A 20509-nucleotide genomic window follows, 5' to 3' on the forward strand; every position below is an offset into this window, starting at 1 on the left:
ACAACTCTTTGGCAGAGTTGAATTAACTCAAAGAATATCGATGTAATTGTTACTCTTTTTCGTTGTAAATTTTAGAAATTAGAGTTGAAACAAATCTTCGTGCGAGTTGAATTAATTTGTCGAATATCGATGTAATTATTACTCTTTTTCGATGTAAAATTCATCTAGACTGAAGTATATTCTTAAGTGTTTTTGTTTTAAGAATATACTTCAGTCAAGAAGATTTTCGTGTGACAAAGTTCATATAGAACATCAACTAGAAATATGCTTATCAGTGTTTCATTAAGACATGTGCGTACTCATACGTGATATTTCGCTCGGAACATAGAGAACTTGAGGTCAAAATGATAAAAAAAAAACATAAAATTGCAAAACATCTTCATTTTTGGATTCGAGAGTTATTATAACTCTTAAAAAAGACTTTTTAACTCTTGAAACGAGTTATTTTCAGTCTTAAAAAGAGTTATTTTCAGTCTTAAAAAGAGTTATTTACACTCTTTTGTGATGTAAATTTTAGGAAAAAAGTTAAAACAACTCTTCCGAATATTACACTAGAAGTAAAATCACCTCTAAAATATAGTTAATCGAAAATCACTACGAAAAAGAGTTAATTCAACATCGATTCGAGTAAGTATTACTCGATTATTTTTCTGAGTGCGTTCGAAGAGACAAAGCTGCCCCAAAACCAAGCCAAACCTATTCAAAAAATTTAAAGTGCAAGTTCAGCTTTAGCGCTATTTGTTCTGCTATTTCGAATTTCGGTATTCTTTTGACACTTCTAATCGTCAACAATGTTAACAACAGTGTGTAAGGCTCATGGTAATATTAGTGCAATTGTTTATACTTCAGAAATCGAAGAATTCTCATAGGATAGGTACGTTAAAACTTCAGCATTATAATACTTTTGGTTTTATAACAAATAACGTTTAATTTTGACAATAAAGATTTTCGAAAATAATTCGAAATTAGAACTTTACGGAGGAGAAATCTCAATAAGGGATTCTTTCGAATTATTTGGACAATGCGGGGCTGCTTGAAAATTGTAACTGAGGTTAGAGTATTTAAAATTTATTAATATTAATTATATCAAAGGATTCTGTTTAACTTAACAGTCCTATTAATCTTAAATGTAATTTCCTAATAAAACTCAAACCCTAACATTTTACATTTCGAAATTTCTACTTATACATATGTATTGTCATATGTATATACTTATGTATTGTCTTCTGCATTTGTAAAAAAAAAACATAAAGACTAGTTTCCCTTTAGATTGTTCCTAGCCCATCTGAAGAACAATCCACGCACTTGGGCTTAAGGCAGATCAGTAAATTTTGCATAATTTGCAATTGAAAGCAAATGCAATGTGCTGAATTATAAATTTTCCCCCAGCAACAAAAGAGAACATTGATCAGATAAAAATAACTCTTTAAAATATATTCCATTTTCGAGAACATTGAATTAAAATGAGCAATATATTTCATGGGGTCACTTCCAAGCATTTGATTTCAATCGTTGTCAACATTGACGATGAAAATATTCCGGTTTTAGTTCCACTTCTATCTCCTGGCCAGAATGATTCAGACAATTTCTCAAACACCTTTTCAACTAACACCTACTGACCATTCTGCGAGGGAGCTCTATAGGAGTGCAAAAAAATAAAGAATAACAAACATTCAGCTGCATGTCTAACAAGAGTGTTCCGCAATCAATTATGAGAATTTAAGAATCCGTAAAAGCCTCCCATTTAAACAATTTTCCTCCATGTATCGCATTAATAATCTCTTTTTCTCCAATCCCACCATCCCACTTGCCTCTCCTCGTCAAATAAACCAACTGCCGGTTTGAAATCAACCATGGCTTTTGCACCAAGTGAAAGATAAAAGAGCAAAATGACGATGGTAAAATTACTGTAAGAATGCAACGGACAGTATAAAACTTGAAATTGGAAAATCTGGATTAAACTGTGAGATGATCATTTACAAGGTACCAACGTTACACCCCACTTTTGTGAGACTCTCTCAAGTGGATGGATATTTTAGAAATTGTGCTGCATTTGAGATTGTCAATTTCATGTTGTGCTCTCAAGTGAATTTCATAATTGTGCTCTGCATGTACCGCTTCCATGCTGAATTGCATGAAATTAATGGGATTATATACGATGGTAAATAAATATTTACACTCCCGGATATTACTTTAGAGGCGTACTGAGCGAATAATTATCAATTTTGCCATGTTTTGATGATCGTTACACTTTACAGATTTTGAACTTTATTGCTATTTCTGACTTGTGTCTCCTGTTTAATTGGTGTCTTTAATGAGAGTGTTTGGCAAAATATGCAAATTTTTCGTATATACGAAATCAATTGACATTTTAAAAGACACTAAAATGCATGAATAATTTGTTTGGAGTAAAATTTGGAGCAAGAACGTCGAAGCAAATTTGTAAAAACGAACTGAAAAATTTTAGCAACAGACTCATAAAATACTTAATTTCAATATTCCACTTCTATCGAGTAAGTTTTTTTTCTTAATCCCACGGTTTCGAGATGGTTAAGTCAACCCACGTACATTTTTTAGTAGAGCATTCGCCTATGATTTTATTATTCAATCTGTCTGTTGCAAGTTATATAATGTGTGGTTTGAGATATCGACTTAGGACTCTCGGTGAACCCCCCAACACCGAGAGATTTTTTAGAAATTATCCGATTGAACGTTTTATCATACAATCATTCTGTTATAACGGCGTCAGACTTAAGGTTTAGGTCAGTTCCCGATGGTCTTAAAATTCAAAATAATAACCAATTCTATTGGTTTTTATAAATTTAATGAATTACTTGCCCATAATGTCCAATCTTTTAAGTGATAATTTTCCAAAAAATATTGATTGATAAGAAATAAGAGAAGTAAAGCCACATGGCTAGCCCTAGATCTGAAGCCTGTATTAGGTTACTAACAATTATGCTCTTCTAAAAACATAGGAGGAAGTGGGTCACCTTTGAAATGTAATTTAGCTTCTCAATCTGTTTATGCAGCTAAATTATATCATGATAAGGCTCAATTTTATTTAAAAATAGGTAAAAAATCCCAATTTAAAAGGTACCCCACTTTCAAAGGTGCCCCACTTCCCCTTTTTCCCTCTCTTCCGAAAAAAGTTGTACACTTTCCACATAAAATGTACTAATAAACGTACGACTTTTTTCGGAACGGAGGGAGAGAATATTGTTCAACTGTACAAAAATTTTGGGGTACAAAAAAAAACGTTTCTTGGAGCAGAAACGTAATTTTAGTCAATAGAAAATTCATTTATTTACACCGCCTCACCTTATTAAATTATTTTGCTATTGTCAGAAAATAATGAAAAATTGCTCAAATATCGTTAAAATTTAAGTTAGTTTAAAATTTCATAATGTAGCTTTGGTTATGAATACTTAATTTATTTAAATTTTTAATTTTTGGTAACTCTTAAAAAGAATCTATTCCCTAAAATTTGATGTTAAACACTATTATTAATTAGGGGAAAGTGCCCATGCTTTGAACAGTCCCAAGCTTTATAATGACTAAATTTTTCATATTATGTTTCTGAATAAATGCGACTCCGCAATATAATTTTAAAAACAAGACACTTTACCCTAGTTTTTAAAATATGGATGAGATGAGTCACATTTATTGAAAAACATACGAAAAATTTAGTCATTGTAAAGCTTGGAACCGTGTAAAGCATGGGCACTTTCCCCTATCTATATTGGTATAATATTATGTCAAAAGTATAAAAACTTTCGTTTTGTAAGCATGTTTTTAAAATTTACTATGAGAGTGAGCGAGATGACTAGATCTAAATCTCATTCCCTCTCATTGAAATGCCAAAAACAAGTTTACAAAATAAAAGTTATTGTTCGTTGGGCATTTTGCCTAGCACACAGTAACTTTTGTTTTGTAAATACTTTCTAGAAATTGTTTTCTAAAATATGTTTAGCGAGAGTAAAGGTGTCTACACATTGGGAGCATTTTTCGTCAAAAATTGCATTTTTGACAGAAATTTGACGTTTCCCCCTACAACGCTGCAGGGAATTTTCTTCAAAAAAGCAATTTTTGGCAAAAAATGCTCCCAATGTATAGAGGCCATAAGAGAGGTAACTAGATCTATTAATCTCAGTCATTATCATTATACTCAACGCACAACAAATTTTGTTTGTAAACATAATTTTAAATTTGCATAAGTAATACCCAGCGCACAATAACTTTTGTTTGTAAACATGTTTTCAAAATTTCCTATGAGAGAGAGCGAGATGACTATAGATCTAGATCACACTCACGCTCATTAAAATGTCAAAAACATGTTTACAAAACAAAAGTGATTGTGCGATGAGCATAAGCAGTTTTAAAAACATGTTTACAAAACAAAAATTATTGTACGTTGGTTATAATATGTGGTTTTGAAAACATTTTTACAAAACAAACGTTATTATACCATTCTCTAATTTGGATTAAAAGAAAAGTAGTAAAAGAATTTATAATTTTATCTAATCACGCAGTGGATTTCTTTAAATTTTTACTCATTTTGATACAATTCGAGTTGGTTATTTATTTATTTATTTTTTTAATAATTGAGAGCTTGAAGCCTTGCTCTTTCATAGCAAATTTCTTTCTGCTAAAGTGTGCTGAAATATAATATTTTTCTCGTCTGAGCGAACACTAAAGACGACTTTTTCGTTGTTTTTATTTGTGTTTTTCCAGAGTTAAATAAGTGCCAAAACAGTGATACTGATAATTTCATTTTTATCAGTGAAAAATTTAAAATTAAAACTTCATAATATTTATACGGTCCTATAATTCTAGCCTCTACTGTCGAACTAATTTATCAACCACTTAAAGTTGCAGTACAGAAAATCTATCTCTGAGAAAAATGGATTGAAGATATTCCTTTCAGTAGCATTCATCTATAAATGTTAAAAATAAAATCAATAGACCCTCAACTTATGAAATTACACCAACGGAATATCTCTATAAATTCCATCAATTGCTAATCAAAGTTACAATGGCGGGTATGTGAGTGTTCGTTCAATATAGGAAATACTCTCGGACTAAATTACATCAAATTGACATTTTAATTGCCACCATGGAGTTGTTCTTCAAATGATTGGACATAATAAAGAGGAAGATGAGATGCGTCATCTCAAAATACAGCAAAAAGAAATCATTTGAGAATCTGAATTAATTAGGAGAAATTCTCTCAAACTTATTCAATGTGATTCCAATTAATTCCATTAATTGATCCTCCAGACACTTTCTTGTACTTCTTTGCAGGAAACTTGAGAAGAATTATTGGCGCCGTACAGAAGTGAATTTGGCACATTGTCTTTCTGACCATATTCATGAACTTTGATTGGAACGTCCTCCCATTAACATCGTCAACAGTGTTAGCCAATTTAAATGTGCGATGGTTTGTTTTTATTTTGTCATTAAACTTTCATCCGGTTATTTTGCATTTCACGCAAAAGCAGACGATGAGACAGTGTTCTGGGGCAATAAAATAAACACACATGTGGCACAAAAGGAGAAAATGGCAATTTAAGCATTGAATTAAGTTTAAAACACTGAAATTGGTTGGGTATGTCATTCAAGCAGGAGCCAACTGGAAATTGCATAAAGTACTACGAAAATGTACAGGTCAATTAATTGATTTATGAGTTCATCTGAAATGGTCAATTTTCTCATTACTTCGATGGACGAATTACCACACTTTACCAGGGAAAAAGTACTGCCATCTCAAGATCCTCGACAAGTTACATTTTATGGAATAAAAGACATCTGCTTCAGCAGCTTTACAATGATCAGTGGAATTCTTCCAGCTCTCTTCAGGGTTATTTCGAAAAGAAAATGCTCATTCACAAGACGATTTGAAGTAAAAAGGAAAAAAAAACATGAACATCGATGGGAGATGGGGGAATTCTGATATTTTATTGAGTATATCAATGTTTGATATACAACCCACACACAACATTTCTCTCCACTTTAACTTCTCATACCATTTTGTCATCCAATTTCACTACGTCCAAAGGCAACATTGGAGTCCAAGAATAGGAATTATTGGGGTAATTTTCTTCAGTCGGCATCGACAATTTACTAACGAGTTGGTTCAGACAGAAAAAAATGAGCTTAGCTTGAGCTTTGGATTGTCAGAGCGAGTGGAACAAGATCGAGAAGTCCGCCTTGGAATGGCAAAATGAGGGGCATATCAATTCAGAAAAAAAACCCATATCCTGTATCAAAGCAAAAACAAGATCAACACTGAAACTAAAGACTTGGAAGTTGAATGGGGGTTGATTTCGATTTTAAGGTTGATTTTGTGTTGTTAAAACGAGAAGAATCCCTGCTTAATTTTAGTTTACTTTTGCTTTCTTTCCTGAGGCATAAATCTAGAGATTAGGAATTTTGTTCTATCAGCTTCGTTAGATTAAAAAAAATCTTTTGAAATTGAATTAAAAATATTACGAGTTGCGGAGAATAAAAAACACTTTGTCGTTTATTCATTTTCCTATTAAAATAGCCAGTTTTTGCTCTGAGCGTGTAATTAAAAAAAAAAACGTTTTTCCATTGGAAATTAATCATAATACTTCATTTGACAAGAACCTCACCGTTCATAATTTTTTCAATTGGCTAATTTTTACTATAGGAATACAAAACGAAAATACAATAGTTAACGATTAAGAAAAAGAATGCTCAAGTTGATTTTTTTTATTTATAAAACCTTAAATCAACGAGTAAAGACTGATTCGAATTAAGAAAAAACTTAATGTTAATGTTCCAATTTTTTTAGGTAAATAAGACAATACGCTATAAACTTCATAAAAACTGACTAATACTGAAAATTGTACCTTAATTTAGAATATTATTTAATTCCCAAGCTGATCGTTGCATTTTTTTTTAGATTTTATTCTATATATTGAAAGATAATTTTGTTTTATTTCAGTAAATATACGTTCTGTTCATCGTTCTTTAAAAGTTTGTTATCTAAATTAAAACTTTGTAAAGTTTTCTCAAATAAATCCCAATTCCATTTATTCAAAAATTTTGAAGGATTTTACAATAATAAACATCGAAAAAATTGAAAAGATAAAAAACATGTTTTAGACAAGAAAATAAAAAGAGACAAAGTCATATAAGCCTTACGAAATATGAAACATATAAGTTGCTTTAAAGTTTTAATGGATATAGCAGAGTTTTAACTGCGTAGTGGACACCAAATGCTAATATTTAGCAAATTTTGCTAACATTTAGCATTTAAGTAAGCATTTAAGATATTTTAGTTTTAGGTATTCGAGCAATTTGTTATTTTAGTAAAGAAAATACATTAAAAAATAAAGTATATTTGCATTAACTTCGCTCCAATACGGTTAAACCCCCCGTTAGTACTTGAATTGTCATCGTAAATGTCTCTCATAACGAATCCGATTTCTTCTAGGGAGAGGAGGGGCTATTTTGAGCAGTAGGGCTACATTGATATACGATTTTTTCGCATATTTCTAAAGAAAGCAGGACCTTGGAATTATCTTATTTAAATCCACAATCGTTTTGTCTATCCAAATTACATTACGTTGAAGCCCAGTTTCTTTTAGAAGTATGCGAAAAAAATCGTATAAAAATGTAACTCCACGGGATCGGAAATCTTTGTTTTTTTTCATTTTGTGTTTACACTTTTGTTTTTCCAAGTTTGTCTTTGGAATCTTTGTCTTCGGTAATTTTTGTTTTTTGGAAATTTTGTTTTTGCAAAAATACCCCCACCTCCCCCAATTAGCCAGTGAATTATTCCTTTGGAAGGGGTATGGTAAAGAGGTTTAGTAATGAGATTTAGTTCATGTTGGATTTTCATGGGGTATAGATCATTAGTGGAACCACTGAGAGTCCTGGAAAAACTTGGAAAAACGGCTAAGGCTCTCATCCATGCGATTATCAAAACAGCTTCCGTTTTATAGATTAATTGGACGGATCTAACAAGTATTGAGAAGTTAAAATTAAAAACGACACTGTAGAAATGTATAGGGGAAACTGGGGCACCACCAAACACGGGGTACCACCAAACACTAATTTTTATTTCTAAACTACTTGGACTATCTCGACCATTCTTTAAGTATACAAGCATCCCTATTGTGCCTATAAATTCCTATCGGTATTATCCTCTGATATCCAATATCCGATTAAAAAATCGCAGTGTTTGGTGGTACCCCGTGTTTGGTGGTGCCCCAGTTTCCCCTATAGTTTTATATGGCTCCGGCACACCTTTAAGATCAGGAAAATTTTATAAATTCAAAATTCACATTCCTTTCTTTCTCATGACCATGTCACATATAAGATTAATTTTAAGATTAATACTTTCTGAACTGCGAGAATGCCAAAAAAAAATAGCAAGTGTTTTATCTTGCCTCTCTCTCGCGTTTCGCTCGAAAACTGACCGAATCGCAGTTGGCACGCATGGAAAATTGCTCGAATTGCTTGTAATACGATTCAGAAAGCAATTAATACGAACAGTATTATCTTATTAATCGTATTACTCCACTAGAGTGTACTCTTTCTAACACACGTGATATTCCATTTGAAATTTTGCATACTATATACCTCTCTTTTCGGTTTTTCTTAATATTAATATTAATCTTATATGTGACACCACGGTCATACGTTTTAGATATGTCTATCTTTATCTTTTGCACTTTAAATTCGATTGGGATAATTTGCATTTTTTGTGATGTTTAAAAGAAGAAGAAGAGTTCAAAAGAATGAGATAGACATATGCAGAATGCTTGAGAAAGAAAGAGATTCAGATTTTACTTAATGAAATTTTCCTGCGATTTTAAAGGTGAGTCGGAGGCATTAAAAATTAATTTAGGTCATTAAGAACTTAAATTTGAGCAATACTCAATTTATAACTTTGAAAGCATTGCAGCAGGTTTCGTAAAGGGAAAATAAAGACTCTTCATTTTACCTGCAACCATCTTCGACTAAAATTAAATAAATAATACGCATTCTTTCAGGGACCCATCAAGCCTAATAAAAAGTGAAGCTGTTTTTCACTTTTCTTTGTAAAAATTTTGTAGATATTGCACCGCGACTTAAACAAATTTGCTTCTAGTTCTTATAATATTTCGGCGAACATTATGAAATATGTATTTTTAGATAGCTTTTAATGCATGATCTCGAAATATATCACACTGATTAGTCAATTCTCTTTGGGAAAAAACTTACCAATAGTCTTCAGTGCCTCTATGCAAAAACTTATGTAACTTATGTAATTTAGGTTTTTAATAATCAAAACTTAATATTTAACTAACTAAATGTATTTTTTATTGATGAAATTTAAACCTTTACTGGTCGAATTTAATTTTTTAATTCTCTTTGGCTTTTTTTACCATTATGAACTATAGAAATGAAATAGAACTAGAGCTTACACATTTTTTGAGAAAAAGATATTCAGTTGAATGTAATTACAATTTGCTAAGAAACTGATATTTTAGATTAATTTTACAAGTAAGATCTCTGCTGAATAATGACTTAGAAACATATTTATTTTCCGTCATTGAAGCGGAGATTGACTAACCCCTTGAACAAAATGCACGTTACAGAAAAATGACCGGAGAACGAGTGCGATCGCAAGCTCTCGTGTGGGACTTAATTAATAGGTGTCTTACGATTCTGCATTCTTGTCTATATTATCATCGTCATCTCAGTGGACCAATTGGTCAGCCCATGTACTATCTAGTCCAGCGGCAGCTGCTGCTGCTGCAGCTGCCACCAGATAAACCTCGCGGGATTATTAATGTTTGCAGGCTTTAGTCAAATCAGCAGATATTAATTATAACTTTCATCTCCCATCCCTCGATCACTGCATCTTTTGCACTTGGAACTTGAAGTAAGTTTAATGATCACTGTCGTGGGGCATCGTGATCGCGACTTGGATGTATTTTCCTGTCGCAAATGAATTATATCACTGATTTTTTTTGTATTTTAACTCACCAACTCCACTTGAGGGAAAATATGTTATCCTTTGAAGGTGAGTTCCATTTTCGACCATGTAATTAATGGATGAACACAGAAGATTTGGAATTGGGCGAGAGGGAATAAGTTTGTTGGTGGGACCACCTTGGGAGTTCTGGAATGTATCACCCGGAGATACGTCCAACTGTGCCAAAATACTTCCGAAAATACAGCCACCGACTCAATTTGTGGCCAGAAAATCTTCATCCTGTTGATCATGTTGATCGTCTGTACCCGAAACTTTAATCAGATTACAGGGCATGTTAGACAATTGGAACAGTGCCAAGAGAAACGCAAGTACTTTTATTGTCCATCTCCAGCATTTTTACCCCACATTTATCACTTTTATTAGTCCACAGGCTCCTTAAGTTATACAAAAAAAAAAAAAAACAGAAGGAGAAAGATACTATTCGGCTCCCACGTTTTATCACCACATTATGGAGTCATTCATTTCGCACATCTCTTAATGGATTTCCACGTAGAAAATTCACAGTTGAACATTTTTGTCTCTTCAATAATTAATTTAACACCCAAACCCGGTGAAACAAAGAACAAGGGAGCTTTCTAACTCAAAAAAAAAAACACGCATCAAATGACAAAGTGATGCTCTCAGTTAATTAGCAGTGGTTCCCGCACAGAAAGAACATCATTTTCTACTTCTTTTTTTTTTCGCCCACTGTTCTGACCCGAAGACCGTCATTCTTACAATCGATTTCCCCCCTTCCCAAAAAAGACAAGTCTTCTTTTAGTCCCAACAATCTTTAGATCTACAGCTAACACAATAAAATGTTCAATTAAGACAATTTCCTACGCATTTTTCTTATTCTCTTGGCTAAATTTTTCCCACAATATTGTAAAGGAAATGTATTATATTTTTTTTTTTAAATCGCAGATGATATACTTTCACCCCATTTAAAATGACTAATTACATGTTCTTCCCATTTATCTCATCTCTTAGGTCGCCTTTTTTGTACTATTGATAATTTGTAGTTTTGAAAGCATCGTTTTTTATAATTTTATTGCTTGTCTATCAAAATCCATTATTGGTGAATGCTAGTGCAGCAATAAAACACTCACAGAGTATCACCTTTCAAACAGAGAACCACTTACAATGCTAATCGCCATTTATGACATACACGGTTCTTTCTTATAACAATTTGAGATATTCTAAAATTGTTAAGTTGAAGAAAATCGTAAAATTTAAGCTTTGAGTTTTAATCTTAAAATCAGAACCTATAAAAATACTAAAACAGTATAACTGTATTGAAGTTTAACCATTTTGAAGATTCGTCAAATCAATATAAATGGAATAGGTTGGACAATTCATATGCAATTTATATTCATTAGGAAATAGGATAATTTTGTAATTTTATAAGGCTGAGGGTCATGAAAAAGTGGAACTTCATTTCTAAAACCTTTCAGTCTATAAGTTCGTAACAATTTCACAAAAAAATTGATTTATAGGGTTAGGCTCTTAGGTTTCGCATACACTCTGGATTCGAAAACTGTCTAAACAGAATTAAATTAGTTTTTGATGGTGACCATCACGCTCTGAAGAAATTGGGGGGTCGCCACCGTCACAATTTTTCGAACCCATAACTCTTTCGTTACTGGGCAAACACCTCTACAGATTCTTTCCGTACAGAAGTAGATCTTAAAAAATTCGAAAATCAATTTGAAGATCCAAAAAAGAGACTTTCTTACTTATTAATACTTTCGCAAGGTGGCGGAAGTTACATCCTGTTCGAATTTCAAAGTGCTCAAGTGTCAAAATGTGACGGTCTTCACATTGTGAAAAAAAAGAACAACGACGTTTACTGTTCTTGTCCCATTATTTAATCACTCCATAATCACTGAGTAACTCTTTTGCCAGCTTTTTAGTGTGATATTTGAGAAATTTTCCCCACCTTGTTCGAAAATTTAGAATGAAAATTCGAAATTTAATTTGAACTCTTCGAATTTCAACGACTTTTTGTGCAAATAGAGTTCCATTTACCTTTTATCCAAGACACTATTGGAGAATCTAAATCTACTTCTGTTTGGGGTCATTGGGTGTTCAATGTAGCACGATCTGTAAGGGTGTTGCAACACTGAGGAGACGGTCCTACATTATACTTATGTGAATGTTCCAGTGTTTATAACACAAAACGAGTACTGTTGGGGAAAGCGGTGCTCTCTTGGGAAGAACTACCAAAACTGAAGACGGCCTCTGTATAATGGAGGAATGTATCTGAAAGATTGGTTGGTTACTGGGATGCATAATAATGGATCCATATTGAGGTCTGGGTGCAAGCAGCGAGCTTTCGAGTACATGAAGTCCGTGGTTAATAGAGAGGGTGATGCTAAAATCGAGGTTGGGGCTGAGTGTGGAACTGGATAGTACATAGATGGATCTGTTCGCCGACTCCAAAATTTAATCTAATCTAAATACTAGGGGAAAGTCTCATAATTTTGGACAGTTTCTAAATTTGGACACTTTGAGGGTAAAATTGGACACTAAAAATAAATTGATTAAAATTATGGATTTTTAATCCAATATTTGATGAATAATGAATTATATCTGAATATTTGCTCTTTTTAGAAGATTTTAAAACTAAATACCTTAAATTTTGAATATGATTTGAATTAAAATTGCTTTGATGAAAATTCAGTGTGTGCAATTCCTTACGAGAAATATGACAGAACTTCGTTCCAGTCTTATTTAGCTGTGGTGAACTACTAACAATCTCTCCTCGCTGTCTTTCAGTGATATTATTAAATATTCATTGAATCTAGGTTGTACAAATGCCTGGAGAAACAAAGGAGCATCACCTCTAAGAACGAGATGTAGTGAGAAAAGTCTTGAAAGGCTCCCGGAAAGGTCAGGGAATGAGCGAATCCGCACGTACTTGGAGTACCGAAGTCAACTCACTTTAATGAATGATGTGGAAAGCTTTCGGGCTTCTTGTGACATTCTACCGTTCCCTTATACAATATAAAACAGGAAGAGGACTTGGTAGGTTCTAGAAATGGAGAACAATGGGCATTCTTTTGAGGTGAATTAGCTGTCCAAATATACAACCAAGTTGTCCAAAATTCGAGTCAAATTCACCTCTACATATCAATTCATTTTTAAACGTATTAAGACCAATTTTAGTAAAACCAAAGACAATAAACCCTTGCCAAGTTTCTAAATAACCCTTCCGAAAAGAGAGTAACAAAAAAAGTCAATTGGTATTGAAAATATCGCACTTCAAACTTGGAACATCGATGCTTATAAGCAGACTGTGGAAAATCATGAGCCTTTACCCTATTTTGTAGCTCATATTCATTGAAAAACAGTATAATTTGTGTATTTATAAAGGTGGGGGTCACGGAAGAGTGGAAAATCATATCAAAAATCTTTGAGTGGCTAAGTTCCTGATAATTTCACAAAAAAAAAAAAAAATGGATTTTTGAGTAATGGTTAGACCCCTGTAATTGACGCAAAAATGCCCAATATTCTAAGACGCCGATTTGAAGTAGTATTAAAAAATTCCACATATTAAATGGGTTTTCAAATGATCCTCTCGAAAAAGTTGTTTTAGGAAAAAATATTGCTATACAATTGAATAAATCCACGAGAAAATGGAACTTGTTGTTTGTTCAATGGCCTAACAATTCAATTAAACAGTGCCAAATGATTGTAAATTTATGCTAAAAACCATTCTCATCTGCCGAAGTTGATGACAACATATTTACTTTGACTCATGATTTGTCCATTTCACTCAATCACTCAATTGACATCATGAAAATTGCGGGAGAGACAAAAAAAGATGCGCGTTAAGTTGAAGATAAAAGTTTCACTTGAGTTTTTTTTGTTGTACAACAGAGAAATTTAATTAAGTGGACTTCAAATCAAGGTTGGACTTGTTTTTATTTTCATCGTCACGCAATGTCCAAAAGAGTAAGCATCTTCCAAAAATCATAAATCTCACAGTTAATTGACTTTTTGACCATTTTGAGGCGCATTTCTTGAATATTTCAAAACAACACTTACAAGGCAATTCCGTTAAACACTTGGTCACATTTTCATTAATTGTACAGAAATTGGGGCTGAAAGTAAAATCTGAAAAGATGTGACTTTATGGTGAATAAAATGCTTTGAGCCATTTGTTACAATTTCATTTGAGCAGCAATTTAACATATGTGACTGTATCTAATCCGCTACACATTTGACTGTTAAATCCAAGTCATAAAATCCAATTAGTGGAAACTAACAAATGTTTCAAGTCACCACTGTGCTACAAAGAGCAGAAGGATAGTGTGAAAGAATTGTCAATTGTGAGTCACAGAAATCATTGATGAATTTCCCTGGGGGCCCCTTCCCGGAGATCACGTCCGAAAATTTGTAACACTAAACGACACATTAAGCTGTCTAATAAAATTCTTGCGCGGGCTTCCCTGAGCAAATGGAACTCAATCTGGCTGATGAAATTTAATCGGATCTCAAGAGTTCATTAGTCCGTCGAGTGGAAGAATTAGCGACGAGACAGGGCAATGGAGTGTCCCAAGATCGCATTCTTTTTTTTCTTTAATTCTTGTAACTTCTTCTGGTGGCGTGCAAGATGCCTCCATGGATTGTTGCACTTTTTACTCTTGAATAAATTTATACATTGAAGAAATTTAATCTCTGTCACAATGTGGCTCCATGAAACGGAAGTTAGTTTATTCACCATGGCACTTTACATAATTTCTGACTACTCACAGCAAAAATCTACCACTGAGTCACAGAGGGACGTCTTGTACTTTGATCTATTTTTCATTGGACCATTTGCGGTTTCTGCAAAGGTTTACGTTTTCACTACAAAACAAATTTAAAATCAGCTCAAATTGCAATATATTTTCATTGTGTCAATTTGAATTTAAAATTGACAGGTGGAGAAGTCAAATTTTGACATTTAATCCTTTAACCCTTTAAGAACGAGAAGGTCAAAAATCAGGGATCGGAAAAAAAATAATTTTTCTAACTTTTTAGAGCAAAACATACCTTTAGACGGCTGTAGGAATAATTTCATTTTTGGGTCACCGGTGACCCAATCGTCCTTAAAGGGTTAAGGAAGAAAGGATCATAAATTAGGGATCAGAAAAAATATTTTTTTCTGACTGTAGAGCAAGACACAATTTTGCTGGCTGTTGGAAAAAATTCATTTTGGGGTCACTGGAAACCGAATCGCCCTTAACCCTTTAAGGACGAGTGGGACACCGGCGTTCAAACAACATAAAACCATTTCTCCTGATTATTTGGAAATCAAAATAACTTAAAATAAAAAATAAAAAATAAATTCTATAGTTAAAAAAACATTTTTTTTGGGGACACCGGTAACCCAATTGTCCTTAAAGGCTTAAGGGCTAATGGTTCCACCTTCACCCAAAAAATATTCTGATAATTTGAGGACAAAATAATTTTCCATAGTCAAAGAAATTGTAATTCTTATTTGGTCAACGGTGACCAACTGGTCTTGAAAGGATTAAGGGTTTAATTAAAGTCAAATGAAGAATCATTCTTTTCTTTTTTTTTTGATAAAGTGGTACAAGTTGGACGGGGGTTTTTTTTCTAGATAAATTTAGTACTTTATTTTTATTTGTATATTTTTAATGCTTTAGCGTTATAATTCGGTTCCTTGTGCTTAAAAAAAATTAGTACTGTATTTATCAAGAAAAAATCCCTGTCCAACTTGTACCGGCGAAATGTCCAACTTGTAACACTTTACCCTAAAAATTTTGGCTTAAAAATGGAAATAGTACAGTAGTACAAAATTTCAATAAGACGACGAAATCAAGACATTTTCATAAAGAGAAACATTGCTGAACAGAATTTATCAATAATTGAATATTCCAGCTTGGCTAAAAAAAACCCTATTCGGGGATTCTGTACACTGAGAAAAAACGGGGGTGCGATTAACTTTTTTTTCTCATAACTTTAACACTTTTTAGGTGTAAAAATATATCAATATTTTTTAATGTTAAATTTTACATCTTTTTAAGGGTAAAATTTACATGAAAAAGGGTAACTTTAACCCCCAATACACCTAAAAAGCATAATATTTACACCAATTTCGGATCAATACTGCAGGGTAAAATAAACATTTCCCGAATATTATTTAACTTTTCCGTATTTCTCTCAGGTGTAGCAATATGACAATGTCATATGACAAATTATGGTGGTAAATTCGGAAGCAGAATAACATTAAAGCTGAGTGAGCATCGAATGCCCATTAGAAGGGGCTCTATAGCTTTTAGTAACTGATACCAATCGGATATTTGATTAGTTTTTCCGAATTTACCACTTGAATAATTTTAAATATGCCATATGATATTGTCATACTGTTACAGAATTCCCCTACTGGAACCCGGAATACTTCTTTTGATATAAAAAAATAAAATTTCATGAAAAATGATAAACTGATGATTACAGACAAATTTACAATTAACATATCAGTTGAACACTCGTAATCTACAAAATTTCATAAATATACTATACGGTTACAGAGATAGAAATTTCCCATTGGCGTGCTTTCATTCTCAGAAAATGCCTTATCTTCAGAAATCACCAACATACAAAATTGAGTGAAGAGTTGCATGTACATATGTTGAAGCATATCCTAATTAACGTAAAAATCAATTCTTCGATCACAGTCCAGGATCTCGCGATGGCAAAAGAAACCCCGGTTAGAGGGAGTTGGGATACAACTGAACCATTAAATTGCTATCTTGAATTAATTATCTCGAACCGCCCAGCGAGACTCCAGGGAGCAAAATCTGTGGGCAATTGACAGAATTTCTAGAAAAGCCAGAGACTTGTCTTTCATCAATTGCCACCCGAGTTGCTTGAGTCAGAGACCGATTGAATCTCAACATGAACCAGAGTCGGGTGCTGAAAGACAGTATCTTGAGTGGAGGAGGAAAGGCTCCAAAGAGAACTATATAGAATGATCATCCAATTGAGTGAGAAAATTATTATTATATTCCTGCCTTGTAATGCTCGCTAATGAAGTTTATGGGGAAAAAAGGTACAGATCATCTGCCCAAGAAACTGGAAGTGGGAAGAGGACAAGTGAATTTTTCGTACTCCATAATTGGGAGGAAAAAAAAAGCCTTCTTGATCATTCTTTATCCCTGTCTCCGGGACTTTCTGACAAAATGATCGAGAACAAGATGATTGACGTGTGAGATTTGGTTCGATTGTTGCCTTATTATTGCTCCAGCGAGATTTTTTTTTTACACCTGCCTCCCAATTTCAATCCTTTCCGACTCTTTTCCATCTTATTAAAATGTTCTGTGTTATTATTCTTGATCAGCCCAGCACAACACTTCCCATTGACTCAACAACAGATTGCTCTATTGTTACACCACCACATTTTTTTTTGCCTCTAAACTCTTCACGCGCGATCTTCTACTTTTTTTTTCAATTAAATTCGAACAGCATTCATACAGTTGGGGCATCTTTGAAACACATTCCAGTCTTTCATCCCTGATTTAACATAGAAATCTTCTTAGTTTAGAAATAAAAAGATTTCATTCTTTTTATTGCGGATCTCTCAAGAATCAAAGTGATCAAAGGAGAAAGAATGCCTTTCAATCTCAACTCTTGCTATATAAGGAAAAGAATTGTGACATGAATTTGTGCTGAATAAATTGATTAGAAATGGGATATAATAAAACAGTGAATTTTATAGAAGGAAAAATCTTCTCCAAATACGAGAGTTAAACTTAATCTTTTAAATATCGTTGCCAAATCTAGATATTGTCCGAATTTCTGTGCAAAGGTGTTAGAATACACATGGTGTTAGAATGATTGCCAAGTAAGGATGATGATTTAATATACGACAATTAAAGTAGAACAGCCTAATTCAGAACCTACTCCAAATAGGATTTTTTTAAATTAAAATTTATCAATATAAATAGATTTTCGATTTATTTTAATTTTTTATTTAATTCCGCGATTGTCTGGTTCTAATCAGAAATTTAACCATGGGCAATACAAATGATCTTCTATAACTTATCATTTTCTCTTAATGGGTTACGTGGGTCGCGTATTCTAAGAAAATACAGCACATTTCCTTGATATTTTTAGGGCATAATGCCCAACGCACAATAACTTTTGCAGGGGCCCATTAAGCCTAATAAAAAGTGAAGATGTTTTTCACTTGTCTCTGTAAAAATTTTGCAGATATTGCACCGCGATTTAAACAAATTTCCTCGCAGTTTTTGTATTATTTCGGCGAGTATTATGAAATATGTATTTTTAGATAGCTTTTAATGCACAATTTCGAAATATATCACACTGATAAGTCAATTCTCTTTAGGAAGAAACTTGCCAATAGTCTTCAGTGCCTCTATGCAAAAACGTATGGAAAAATGAAATGTCGAGAGGCCCCTGAACTTTTGTTTAGTAAACATGTTTTTGACATTTAAATGAGAGTGAATGAAACCGAGATCTAGTTATCTCGCTTCCTCTCATAGGAAATTTTGAAAACATGTTTTCATAATTTCCTATGAGAAAGAGCGAGATAACTAGATCTAGATCTCACTTTCTCTCACAGGAAGCTCCGAAAACATGTTTACAAAACAAAATTATTTGTGCGTTGGGTATAACTTATTTTATTATCGATGATTAAATCAGTCAAATTTTAAATATTTATCGATGAAATCATATAAGAAATTCCCGTTTAAAAACCTCTACACATTGTAAGATATTTTTATCAAAATTGAGAATTTTGATAGAATAATAATAATAATAATTCAATTATTTTAATAAGTGAAAATAAAATTCAGTTAATAAGGAAATATTTGTGTAAAATAAAAAGAAGAAATAGATAAAAAATATCATTTTTTTCTTAACCCTTTCAGGATGAGACACTTTTTACGGACTGAAAATCAACAATAAAAATTAAACTGAGAAACATAATCAATGATAAGTCTTACATCTAACCTTGGAGAGTCTAACAGAGTCTGATTCGGTGTATTTTGTGCATCTCTGAACGATAGGGACAAAAATAGCCCAAAAATTTAAGTAATTTTTTTGACAATATCAATGAATAACATTTTTCGCTTTAATGAAAAATATTACGTATGAGTATTCTAGATTTTATTACCAAAAGGCTTTTGCTTAAAAAAAAATTGGAAGTATAAAAAATAACTAAATCAATAATGAATTTGAGAATTTAAAAATTCGCCATTTTTGAGCTTAAATATTTAATACATAGCAAATAGCTAGAGACTTTCAAAAAATATTCTAGATTCCTTAAACCTTCTGCTTTACAATTATGTACAGACATAAGAAAAAAAATAACTTTAGGTAGTCAGGAAAAATTATTTTCTTTATGGGACACCGGTGTTCCAATCGTCCTTAAAGGGTTGAGAAATCGTCTTTCACAGAAATTAGAAATTATTTTTCTTAGAGAATTACTAGGCTATTAATATAATGATTTATCTGAAATTACTAAATATTTCCGCAATAGAAACCCTAAAATAGTCTAAATCTGAAATATTCCCACCGTCAGCGTCTTTGACGTTAAATAATTATTATTTACTAATATCTCTGTAATTTGAGCTAACACCAATAAGTCCATTGATGTAACATTTAAAGGGAAATGTTTCAAAAAATCAAGCATAATTTGAATCTCCATTGGTGTATTGCATAATTATTGACTTGTCCATTTTTTACTTAAGATAAAATCTCATGTATTCAGATGTAAGTTTTAATGACTATAATTTTGTGCTGCACAGAGTTTCATCAGAGAGATTGTCTTGCAGAAAAAAGAGGAACACTTTCATGTTGTATGGCAAAATCCACTACGTATACTGAATTTCTATGTAGGTTTATATGTAGTACATATATTTCATCGCAAAAATCTAGAGCTCACATTTTTGTTTTGACGCAGAAAAAATTGACATTACTCATTAGAGAGAAAGAGATTGTGCTGTACAGAAATCCAGTAAAATATCCAACGATGGAGAAGGAAAATCTACATGAGTTTGAGAGGACAATAGCGGAAATTGTCGATATGTGCATAAATCTCCAGGGTGGTGTCGACCGAGTGCATATACTACAGTGGATCCGGAAGCTATATCAAACATCCCGGGAGGATCGGGTGGATAGATCCAATGCCAAGTTGGCTCTTGACTATGCAAAGTATCTCAAACTCGCCCTCGAGGAGACATCAGGCAGGCAAATCACCAAACTGTATGAATTGTTTGAGAAGAAGCCACCCAGAGGGAAATTGTTGCCACTGTCCACAATTCTGGGGGAAATGCTCTTCAGCAAATATGATGATTTGAAGGCATTTGCGGATATTTGTCCCATTGTTTGTCACAAAACTGCCAACGGCGAGGGTGTTATGGTAGTTGAAAAAGATCCCAATGGCATGATTAGCACCTACATGGCCATCCACAACCCCATGAGAAATTAATGATGCTTGAAAGTTTGATCATAGAGAAATTTTTTGTGTTGTTGGGCAAC

The 20509-nt window shown here is 32.9% G+C and overlaps 1 protein-coding gene and 1 long non-coding RNA gene across 3 annotated transcripts in view; one reads left to right on the forward strand and one right to left on the reverse strand.

Annotated features, from left to right (window-relative positions):
- LOC129804434 (fringe glycosyltransferase) overlaps positions 1–20509 on the reverse strand; it is a 122042-nt gene that overhangs the window by 32595 nt on the left and 68938 nt on the right. The gene's annotated exons all lie outside the window — the stretch shown is intronic.
- On the forward strand, positions 1997–6717 carry LOC129804435 (uncharacterized). Its single transcript, XR_008751984.1, has 2 exons — positions 1997–2161; positions 5305–6717. It is a non-coding gene; the product is annotated as an uncharacterized LOC129804435 (long non-coding RNA).

The sequence above is a fragment of the Phlebotomus papatasi genome, chromosome 2, assembly GCF_024763615.1.
Source record: "Phlebotomus papatasi isolate M1 chromosome 2, Ppap_2.1, whole genome shotgun sequence".
NCBI classification, from domain to species: Eukaryota; Metazoa; Arthropoda; class Insecta; order Diptera; family Psychodidae; genus Phlebotomus; species Phlebotomus papatasi.